Genomic DNA, 12,038 nt, shown 5'->3' with positions numbered 1-12,038 from the left:
TTTAGCTGGATTTGAGCAAACAGAATGTCTCTGAACACCTCAGAATTCATTCGGCTGCTTCTGTCCTGTGTCACATCATCAATAAACACTAGTGTCCCAGTGCCACTGGCAGCCATGCACGCCCAAGCCATCACACTGCCTCCACCGTGTTTTTCAGATGATGTGGTATGCTTTGGATAATGAGCTGTTCCACGCCTTCTCCATACTTTTTTCTTGCCATCATTCTGGTAGAGGTTGATCTTGGTTTCATCTGTCCAAAGAATGTTTTTCCAGAACTGTGCTGGCTTTTTATTCTTGAAGCTTATGAGTGGCTTGCACATTGCAGTGCACCCTTTTTATTTACTTTCATGCAGTCTTCTCTTTATGGTAGACTTGGATATCGATATTCCTACCCCCTGGAGAGTGTTGTTCACTTGGTTGGCTGTTGTGAAGGGGTTTCTCTTCAACATGGAAATGATTCTGTGATCATCCACCACTGTTGTCTTCCATGGACGTCCAGGTCTTTTTGCGTTGCTGAGTTCATCAGTGCTTGCTTTCTTTCTCAGGATGTACCAAACTGTACATTTTGCCACTCGTAATATTGTAGCAATTTCTCCGATGGGTTTTTTTCTGGTTTTGCAGCTTAAGGATGGCTTCTTTCACTTGCATGGAGAGCTCCTTTGACCGCATGTTGTCTGTTCACAGCAAAATCTTCCACATGCAAGCACCACACCTCAAATCAATTCCAGGCCTTTTATCTGCTTAATTGATAATGACATAACGACGGACTTGCCCACACCTGCCCATGAAATAGCCTTTGAGTCAATTGTCCAATTACTTTTGAGCCCCTGAAATGAAGGGATTGTGTTAAAAAAATGCTTTAGTTGCCTCACATTTTTATGCAGTTGTTTTGTTCACCCCACTGAATTAAAGCTGAAAGTCTGCACTTCAACTGCATCTGAGTTGTTTCATTTAAAATTCATTGTGGTAATGTACAGAACCAAAATTAGAAAAAAGTTGTCTCTGTCCAAATATTTATGGACCTAACTGTATGTACCTTCATAAAACTGACCAGAAACACAACCAAACTTGATGCTTTCCTTGGGTTTTATAAAATTGTTTAGTTCTTCATGTGCTGTGTGCTGAATAACATCCATCCATTTTACACCACAGAGCTGAGCTTGCAAAGATTCGACAAACGTACACTGGCCACTGCATCAGCCACTCGCACTGTTTCAAGAAATGTTTTGCACATAGCTGGATTGAGACTAAAATGACACTTAGGTTTCTTTTACTGGATTACACACCGTACACACTGAACCCTGCAAAGGAGCAGCGTTACCAGTATATGTGCTTCTTGTCTATCACCCAGTACTGCTGGGATAATAACAACACCGATATTATTATTCTGCGGTGGGCTGGCGCCTTACCCGGGGTTTGTTTCCTGCCTTGCACCCTGTGTTGGCTGGGATTGGCTCCAGCAGACCTCTGTGACCCTGTAGTTAGGATATAGCGGGTTGGATAATGGATGGATGGTATTATTATTACTTCAATAAAACAAGTACTGAATAAGGTTACTCATTACTTTAAATAGTAATTAAAGTACATTACAGTAATCAAAGAGAGAGAGAGACAGAGAAAAACAAACAAGCAAAAATCAATACGTGCCCTTCGAGCTTTTAAGTATGCGAAGCACCGTGCAGCATGTCGCTTCACGAAGCAGCTGCACAGAAGGTAGCAACATGAAGATAATCTTTCAGCATTTTTAGACGAGCATCCGTATCGTCTAGGTGTGCGAACAGCCCCCCTGCTCAATCCCCCTACGTCAGGATCAGAGAAAGTCAGCGCAAGAGAGAGAGAGAGAGAGAGAAAAGTAAGTTGGGTTTCTTCTCAGCCATCTGCCAATAGCGTCCCTTGTATGAAATCAACTGGGCAAACCAACTGAGGAAGCATGTACCAGAAATTAAAAGACCCATTGTCCGCAGAAATCCGCGAACCAGCAAAAAATCTGCGATATATATTTAAATATGCTTACATATAAAATCCGCGAACCAGCAAAAAATCCGCGATATATATTTAAATATGCTTACATATAAAATCCGTGATAAAGTGAAGCCGTGAAAGGCGAAGCGCGATATAGCGAGGGATCACTGTACTTTTAACTCTTTAACCCCCCCATGCTCCCCACTCTCTTGAGATTGTGCTGCTGAGCTTAGATCTGTTTGTTCAGCTCCTCAACATAAATTTAGGGATTTCTGAAAAACTGAGACAGATTGTTTAAGCCAGGAGTTATGTATTTGCCTCATAAATATATTGTTGTGAATGCTGGATGCATGTGTGAAGCAAAGACTAGTGACCATGGACATGCGCAAAATACAAAATCCTTAACTGTACCCGGTTAAGAGTTTACATGACCAAATATCCAGGTTAATCACGGGGAAATCTATATGTGTTAACCTGATTTTTCAGAGAGCAATATCCTGGTTTCTCTAACAAGAATAAGTGTTTACATGGCATTTTGGAAGCCGGCTTTCTGTGAATAATCAAATTTTTCAAGCTCATGTAAACACATTGACTAAGTAGGACAGGACACATGTTGTTATGAGTTTTTGAGACAAATTGTTTAAGTGGTATAGCTAATATAGTAGGAATGGTTAAGTTTGTTTAATAAATGTTTGTAGCCTTTAAATTGATTATGAAAATTACACCTTACCTCATTGTTTGTGCAGAATAGTTTATGTACCTATTTTCAGCAATTTTTTTTTTAATGGAAATCTTACTGTACAACCTAATTATTCAATGTATGATGATGGACCAATTGATAAAATTAATTTCAAACTTAAAAAATAATTACACACTATTTCATAATTTATAGGCTGAGATCATAATTTGTTGTACATGTCAAACAGTTTCTTTCAGTTCTGAAGCAGTACTCTTTGTACAGGCTATTGTGTGACATCTGGTAAGGGAACGACTGGTGCTTGCTCAGCAAGGCACATTAGTATCGGTGACCCTACTGTGGTCTCTTCTTCAGTCACAAATGTGTTAGTTTACTATTACAATGCTTGTTGAATCTTAAAAAGTGTGTTAGATTAATATGTTACTAACCACTTAAATGAAAACCTTACAGAACCTAAGTTGAAATTCTAGCAAGGTAATGTGGGGAAAAGTAGTAAGTTGTGGCTGTCAATAACACTTTGAGCATCTTTAATATGAGGACAAAAATAGTTTGTACTGTAATAAACGGCTGTCTTATTTAAAATAATTTGATCCTTCAGAAGGAAAAAAATATTTTCAGGTATGTTAAGTTTTCAAAATAACTTTCATTTTGTATGGCAGCTCTAAGTAGAATGTTATTAATTTTCAGCAACCATAGCTTATCGTGCAGGGTGGAAAATGTGCTTGTTGGTTAAAATCATTTGTCTACTTATTCACCTGTGAGTGTATTTGTACCATACAACATTCCTGTTACAATGTATTGTACAGTATTATCAGTGTTTATTTGTATTAATTCCAGTGCTCAGTAGCAGTGTCCTCATCAGATAAACATTCACTGCCCAGATAACTAACATTAAAAGTAATTTTCTTCACAATGTGTTGTCTAAATTCCTGGTATAATTTGTTTTATCTTGGTGCTCATTGTGAAGCATTCAGTATAAAATAATGTATTTGATTATTTGTTTTCTAACCATCCATTTTCTAACCCATTTATCTAGTTCAGGGTTGTGGGGAGACAGTGGCTATCCGAATAGCATTGAGTGCAAGGCAGAAACCAAATTTGGAAATCTGATGGCATACTTGGGCATGTGCTTAATAGCCTATTGCTGGGCAACTGTCTGAGGTCTTCAGTAACATCTTCAATCTCTCTCTCTGGCCCAGGCTGTCGTCTCTGCATGCCTTAAGTCCACAAGAATTTGTACTGGTGCCCAAACTATCCTCAACAGGAAGCCTGAGTGACTAGCGCCCTGGTGCACTCACCCCCATCATTACCAAGTGCTTTGAGAAACCGGTTCTGGCTCGCCTCAAATCCAGTTTACCTCCTGAACTAGATTCCTACCAGTTTGCCTATCATCCCAATAGGCCAGTGGAGGATGTCATAACCTTGGCTCTTTGCTCTGCCCTGATACACAAGAATAAAAGCAACTCCTATGCCATGGGGTTGTTTGTTGATTTTTTTTTTTTTTAACCTCTGCATTTAACACCATCATCCCCTCCAACCTGTTAAATAAAATCCACAACCACAGCATCAGCACGTCTCTTTGTAATTGTTCACTGGACTTTCTAACCACCAAAACCCTTTCTGTCAGGTTAAACAACCACACATCCTAAACCATGATCCTGAATTCTGGTGATCCACAGGGATGTGTACTCATCCCACTCCTCTACTCCCTCTTCACCCATGACTGCATCCCTTTGTATGGCTTCAGGTCCATCATAAAATTTGCAGATGACACCATGGTAATAGGACTGATCATTGACAATGACAAGTCAGCCTACAGAGAGGAGCACCAAGAAGACTAAGAAGCTCATTGTGGATTACTGGAAAACTAAAGGCAGCAGACACACTTACATCTAAATAATTGAGGCTGAGGTGGTGGAGTGTGTTTCCAGCTTAATATTCCTGACCATCCACATCTTTGAGGAACTTTCTTGGACAATGAATACTTCCAGTCTGGTTAAAAAGGCGCAATAGCAACTTTACTTTCTGTGGAGGCTAAAGAGAGCCTATAGTCTACTCAGATTCTGTTGATCTTTTATTGCTGCACTGTAGAGGGCATGTTGAGTAACTGCAGTACAGTGTGGTATGGCAGCTGCTCCATAGCTAACAGGAATGCCCTGCAACAGGTGGTAAAAATGGCCCAGCACATCATCTGCATTGTGCTGCTGATTATTGCTGTTCTATAGCATACACAGTGTTGGCAACGGGCTCACAGCATCCTCAAGGATGCCTCACACCCCAACCATGCACTCTTTACCCACTTCCCATCAGGAAGGTGCAACAAGAGCCTTCAGTCCCACACCAGCAGGCTCAAGAACATTTTTTTTCATAATATTATCACCATTCTGAACTCTCAACCCTTACCACTCAATAGCTGCCCTTTCTAAATATCAATAACTTATGATACTCTGTGTGTATTTATTGTTGTTTACATACAGTATATCTATTTTGCACATAAAAATATTTAATATATCGATATTTATTCATGTCATGCATCTGTACTTACTGATCAGTACTCATATCTATATATTAGGCCTGTGAAAGTCAACGCCTCAATTTTTGCAATTACTGTGGCCTGTTTAATGTGATAATATTGTAGCATCCCGGGCCGGCAATGAGGCCTTCATGTTAGCCAGTGCTTTGGTCAGGGCAGCATTTTCATGTTGTTGTGTTTTTATTTTTTTTTAACATTACAAAACAATGCAAAAAAGTTAAATGTGAACCTAAAAATTACCATACACATCCAGTACTGAATTTATATATTAACCTTTAAAAATTTAGAGATAAAAATTTTATTTAAAAGTTTCAAATTACACGTTACACAACGCCTTGCCACATGTCAGTACGTGGTACTAGTATTCATTTCCTTGATTTATATATACCGACATAGGTGCAGGGGTGTGAGAGGAAGTGGAGTTTATGGTAGTTCTGGAGCAATACTAAATAAGTAGCAAAGGTAAAAATTACTTTTTATTTTTATGTCATGTTTCTGTAAAAAATTGAATCACTGTCATATCACATCACATTTTGTTTGAGTGGCACTGAAACCAAAGTAAGTCTTTAGTACCTCTGTATTTAACTTGCCAGTTGGCCTGATAGCTTACAATGCTGACTGCCCTAATATAATAATAAAATTCTTTGAAATAGAAGTGTAGTGATTATCCCTACATATTGTTTCAGATTGCAGTATCTTTGCTAGTTTATCCAAAGAATACAACAAAACCTCCCAAGTAGTGCACAGCGTCGGGTTTTTCCAACTGTTCTTCTATGGTGGCACACGTTTTGTAACTCAAAAAATCCCAAGGCACACCACGGTTCTACCAACCACAAAGCATTAAATCTGTACACTTGCTAAACTGTCTGAAGGGGCAGGAGAGAGAGAGAGGCTTGCCCGCTAGAGAGAGACACAAACAGGTGCTCCAGGCTCGCAAAAGAGAGACGCACATACACAAACACAGGCACGAGAGAGAGTGAGCGAGGGATGCAGAAGGTAGAGAAGGCTTGTTTTTGTTTTTAGTTCTATTTACAGTGCAGTGCAGCCTGCATTGTTGCAATGTTACTTTTCTTGGTGGTTTATTAAATTACGGATTTTTTAAATGTTCATTTTTTCCCCTGTGCTTAAAACTCATTAAAAAAAGTGTTTTTAGCGAGCGGTTCCTAGCACTATAGCGCGAACTATTGCAGTGTGAGTTTTCTCTGTTGTTCAAGGTTTTCTCAGTGTTATTCAATGTTTTTACATTTAGTTTACCATTAAGCTGTGCATTCTATGTTATAATTAACTATATTTGTGCTTAAAAACTAAAAAATATATATATATTTACATACAGTTTGTACGGTCTGGAACGGATTAATTGTATTTACATACAGTCCTATGGGAGAAATTGCTTCGGTTCACGACCAACTCGGTTTACAACCAGAGTTTTGGAACGAATTATGGTCGTGAACCGAGGTTCCACTGTAGTACTATAATACAATGACATTAGTTTTAGTTCTGGTTTCTTAATGTGTATTTAAGAATAAAATTTAAAGGTTTCAAAATACAGGGATGCAGGATTTTGAATTTGGTGCTTGCTGACTCCGTAGGCTTATTGATTAACTATTGTTTGGTAAGTAAAATATACAAAAAATTATTTTTATCCAGCTGTATGACTTTTAGTTCATATGGCATAGGACTAAAATAGCATCATCCTGATCGATGCCTTATTAAAAATGTCTGTCATTTGCATCATTGGCTAGATTTTTTGTTTTATTTTATATGTATCTGACGGCTACAAGTAGTTGTATATGTGCAAAGCATGTTGTTGTATTAAAAAAATACATTATTCAAAGTGTAATGTCATTTTTAAAAGTGTTAACTATTGGTGCTGTGTAGTCAAGTGTTTACACAGAGAATCTTACCAATTTTCTGAAAACTTTCTGCAGCAAAAGTTTGGTAGACAGGCAGTAGTTTATTGCAGGACCCACTTACATGTGCACTGTGCCAATTCAGAATTGAGAATGCGTGGAAGTAAAACTGGAAGGCCCACAGAAAAACTGGAGCATATACAAACTACCAATAGATGACTCAGGAGTGGGATTTATACCTAGGATACTGTATCTGTGGGACAACAACGCTAACCACTCTTTGCTGCTGTGTGCTGAAATCTGGTTCATGTGAAGATAAATACTGTTTTATCAATAAACATTTTCTCCCTACACAATATCATTTATCGTGTACAAGGATCTGTTTTAAAAGCTTATTAGACATCTGTTTTGAATGAGAATTCTCATTCACACATGGACAAATAGTTTTGGCACCAATATGAAATGCTTTTAGGGTAAAGGCTGGATCAGGTTTTGTAGAGCTCTTGATATGTTCATTGACATCTAACAGCTGTAAGCATAGCTCAAACTGAATTGAATAAGTCACAGTAGCTTCCTGTCTAATTGGTTTGCTGCAGGTAGCATGTCTACAACTGTCTGTAGAAAAAAAAAATACAGGCTAATTTAAAAGAAATCTTTAATGGAAATTTGCCTATTAATTTTAATATTCAATTTTTACGTAAAAGAAAAATCTGGATAAATGCACAACAGTGAATGTTGCAATCATGAAAGTCCTCTCCATCCCCTCCAGGAGGTGCTTTCTTGGGGGCACTTGTAGCCACAGGCTCATTCCCCCACAGTGTCCTAAGAAGCATCTTGGAGGATCTTTTCTGCCCGCTGCTATAAGGGAATTCAGTGCTTCCTCACAATTTACCAGACCAAATTCTTATATTCTAAGTTCATTTGCATAATTTTTGCTAATTCCCCACTTTATCTATCGATTTTTATTATTTGTCCTCTGAGTCAGTATCTTTGTTTTAGTTTTTGTTAAATTTCTCCTTCTGACTAATAAGGGTTACCTAATCTAATCTTAATGATGTTTAGTAAGAAGTGAAACACAGTTTTAATCTGTTGGTCAGAATTTTTATTAACTACATGAGAGCTGACTAATTGAACAAAATCTAGGTTTAACAACTCTCATTTGAGAATGTTATGTAATATATATTTTTTATAAATCAATTAAATTGAAGTGGTCCATAAAATTGAATGGCCAGACATTGACTTATTTGCCTTTAATCTCCTATACCAATTTCTGGTGTGTGTATGTCTGATTGGTATACCAGTTACCTTAGTTTTCTCACAGACTGTTTCTGTAACTTTACTAAAAAAAAGTACGTATTTCCATTATGCATAATTATGCATAATTTCAGCAAGCTATTAATAGTGACATTGCTCAGTTAATGTGGTTAATCTAGCAATATCCTTAGTTACCCCAGTCCCAGTAAAACAAGTTGGGTTGTAGTAGGGGTTTTAGTTGGATGTTTCCTGATGTACTGGCTAAATTGTCCACCATAACCTTGTCCATTTTGGCCCCTAATCATCCCCTGTCCCCTATTGACTATGTCTCACCCCTTCCCATACTATTAACTAATGTGTGGTCAGCTGGGCACTTGTGCAAGAATGACTGCTATCATATCATCCAAATGGGTGCTACATATTGGTGGTAGTTGAAGTAGTTCCCCACTGGATATATAAAGAGCTTTGTGTAGGCTAGAAAAGCACTATATAATTGTAATTAATTTTATTATTATTATTTACATTAATTCTAACTATGCCTCACACTCCCAAGGAAATTAACAGAAAAAAATATTTAAAGCCGAGCTGTCTGAAGGAGTGAAATAGGGCCTGGGGCAAGGCCAGCTATAGAGCTAATAGATTTATGGTGGCAAAGGAGTATGCTGGGTTCATGTCCAAGTGTCTGTGTGTTTACGTTTGATAGCCATGATTCAGCTATCTCTTTGGCACTTTTAGCATTAGCTCTAAATTCTCTTGCACAGTGTCCCAGTTAAAACGTGTTTCTTGTTGAACTTATATGTGCATATATCTGAGAACACAGGTCCTTCCTTCTGACAGCATTGCAGTGTTCTTGTATACGTATTGTGAGTGGTTTTTTTTTTTTTTTTTTTTTTTTTTTGAACAACTTGAAACTCATCTGTTCAGGGTGCATTTAACTTAACCTAACATTCTGACAATTCCTTCGGTTTACCTTTCTGTCCAGATGCTCAGGATAATTTGTGTGTTATATCACAAATTTTGCTATTTGTTCAGAATTTTTCTTTTAGTATTGAATTTTAATATTCTGATTTTTTTTTTTTTCTCTGTATTCTATTTAATGCTTTGTATATCCTGTACTTATCTGTTCTAGTGTTCTGTGCTGAAAATATTTGTATCTAATGTTACATATACACTGCTGTTCTTTCTGTGATTTTGTGAAGCGCCTTGAGCATGGGAAAGGCGTTAAATGAATTATTATATTTTATCATGGTAAAAAATGACAAGCAACACTGGCTTAAGAGTTCAGGGAGGGGGTAGCCAGTGCCTCCCCTTCACCCTGGTTCCTCTGATACAGTGTGGTATTCTCTTCAAACCCTCCTCGTTCAGGCCTCTTTCTAATATTATGTAAAACCAATAGTTATAAATAATCAATGACAAAGCTTGCAAGTTTTAACCAGATGTAAAATATGCAAAAAATACACATTAAGATTGCAGAAACTATTGCAAAAGAAAATTTAAATAAGCAAATAAATGTATACAAATACAATATGAATACCTACAAAAATACATGGGTCCTTGTGAGATTGCAATGATTTAGTTTGTATATCGGAATGAATAAAAAACTGGCATTGCAAATACAAGTAAACGCATTGCTTTCAGTTCATCCCATGAAAGAAAATAGATTATGAAGGACAAACTAAAATTCTATAATGTCTGTTTTGTTCAGGAAAATATCTTAACGCAATCTTTGAGCTCGCTCTGGGAAATATTGGTTATTTTTTTTGTTTATGAAGCTGCATTCTTTTCAGCATTCCTATTTGAAGTAAATAGGGGACCTAATCCAGGTCTTCAGAATTACTTAATGCATTAGTAAAATAAAAACTGTTTCTTTGAAATTCTTCAAGCTAAATCCTAAGCCATGTACTTCACTACACTAGTGCAAATTAAATGGAAGTACGTTCCAAACTGAAGTTGGTTAAGAATTTCTTCATGCAAAGGGCCATGGAGTCTCAAACAAATTACCAGTGTATGTAATTGAAGTGGAAACCTTGACAACCTTTAAAAGGTTTATGGATACTTTGATGATTAATCTGTTGACCAAATCTGCGGGATGCTCACATTTCGTTTGTGGATTTCCTATAGTTTTGTTGAAAGAAAACAAAAACTAATAGATTTGTTTTAATTTTCACCCATGCTCTTGCAAGTCACCCTTATGTACTGATACTAGTCATACTGTATCAACTAACAGTATTTATATATACTGTATTTTTTTCATTATAATTGGTGATGTCATAGAAACATTTTTTTATTATGTGCAACTTTCAAAATATGTGAGATATTTGTATCTAGAATTTTTGGGGTAATGAATGGTTAATGCTTGTTGTGTTTTTTTGGGTCTATGTGTTAATCCTACATGGGGTATTTTGCACCGTAATGTATCATGAAAGTGGTAATTGAACTCGGATATTTACAAAGTTATTGAATAATCCTGTTAATATATGAGGCACTACAATGTTAATACAATGAAAAGTACTTTGAACATGCCGTGTTTGTGTCAGAAACTTACTGAACAAGTCTGAGCTGTCTCGGTTTTGTGGCCAAATGTTAAAGTGCTATTTTGTAAACAAATCAGGATTACTTTTGGAATAATAGTCTTATTGTCTGTATAAGAAAGAAATGTAGCACTTCCAAATGCTTTACTGCATTTTGCAAAACTATTACCATGCACAGCAGTCTCCTTTTGCTTTTGTGTTCTTTTTATTTTGTTTCTTCTTTTTCTGCAATTTTAAAAAAGATAATTCAATCAAAATAGCCAAATATTTATGAAACAATTGGACAGTCCATAGGCAATGAAAGGTACTTTTTTTTTTCTTCTAATAACACTTGTAATTTTATTCTTTTTATACAGAACTCTCTCTGCTTATATCCATCCAGTCTCTAAGCACGCTTAATGAAGTTTTTGGATTTTAGGGTGCTTGACAATATCCTTGGACATTAGTTCATCTCATGGCATGTTCATAAGCATACTCCCAGTTTAACTTATTCAGTTTTATTCTCCTGGAATAATGACATAGTAGAGCTAAACAATGTAACGCATTGGTGGCTCCCTACCACCACTTAATTTACCACAATTCAGTTTACTTTTTGTATAGTGCACTGCTATTCCCAAGTCAGGTCCTCTGTACACTTTTATAAATATTTTTCCTTGAGCCCCCATGGGATAACTATAGGCTGTTTGTAATACCACAGTGTGTAATTAGATCCAGTTGGATAATTCCTTATGCTTCTGCATTTATGATGAAAGAGAATGAGGGAATTAGGGAATGTAAACATGATTCATTTAGGTCATGAAAATGTGTAGCAAGGATCTAATGACTGAAGAAATAGAGTCCAAAGAATTCTTCATAAAACCTGGAAGCTTGCCCCTCTCCTAGTTGGTGAGGTGCCCATTTGCATTATGAAAATAAAAGTGCAGTGCTCTTTCTGTCTTTGTGGAATTCATACATAGCTGACAAGTGTTGCTTGGTGTGTATTGATTATTGCACAAACTTTACACACAGTCTACCTAAATGACTGTCAGATATCAAATTTACACTTCTATATGAGAAATGTACTATAAATGCATTTAGTTAGGCTACTGTATATACCACAGTAACTGTGATGCTTTTATACCTTGGAGCCAGTGGTTCTTAATCTTCACTATGATCTGGTTTTCTTTGAAGAGGTTTGTAAAATTTTTGTATTGCAAGTTAGCAGAAGTTGG

General features: G+C 36.8%; 1 protein-coding gene across 6 annotated transcripts in view; it reads left to right on the top strand.

Moving 5' to 3' along the window:
- The window catches only part of LOC114654677 (septin-11), a 148,927-nt gene that overhangs the window by 21,581 nt on the left and 115,308 nt on the right, over positions 1–12,038 (top strand). The gene's annotated exons all lie outside the window — the stretch shown is intronic.

This window comes from Erpetoichthys calabaricus, chromosome 7 (assembly GCF_900747795.2).
Source record: "Erpetoichthys calabaricus chromosome 7, fErpCal1.3, whole genome shotgun sequence".
In the NCBI taxonomy this organism is placed as follows: domain Eukaryota; kingdom Metazoa; phylum Chordata; class Cladistia; order Polypteriformes; family Polypteridae; genus Erpetoichthys; species Erpetoichthys calabaricus.
Note: the sequence above shows the minus strand (reverse complement) of the source record. Positions and strands in the feature narration are given on the sequence as shown.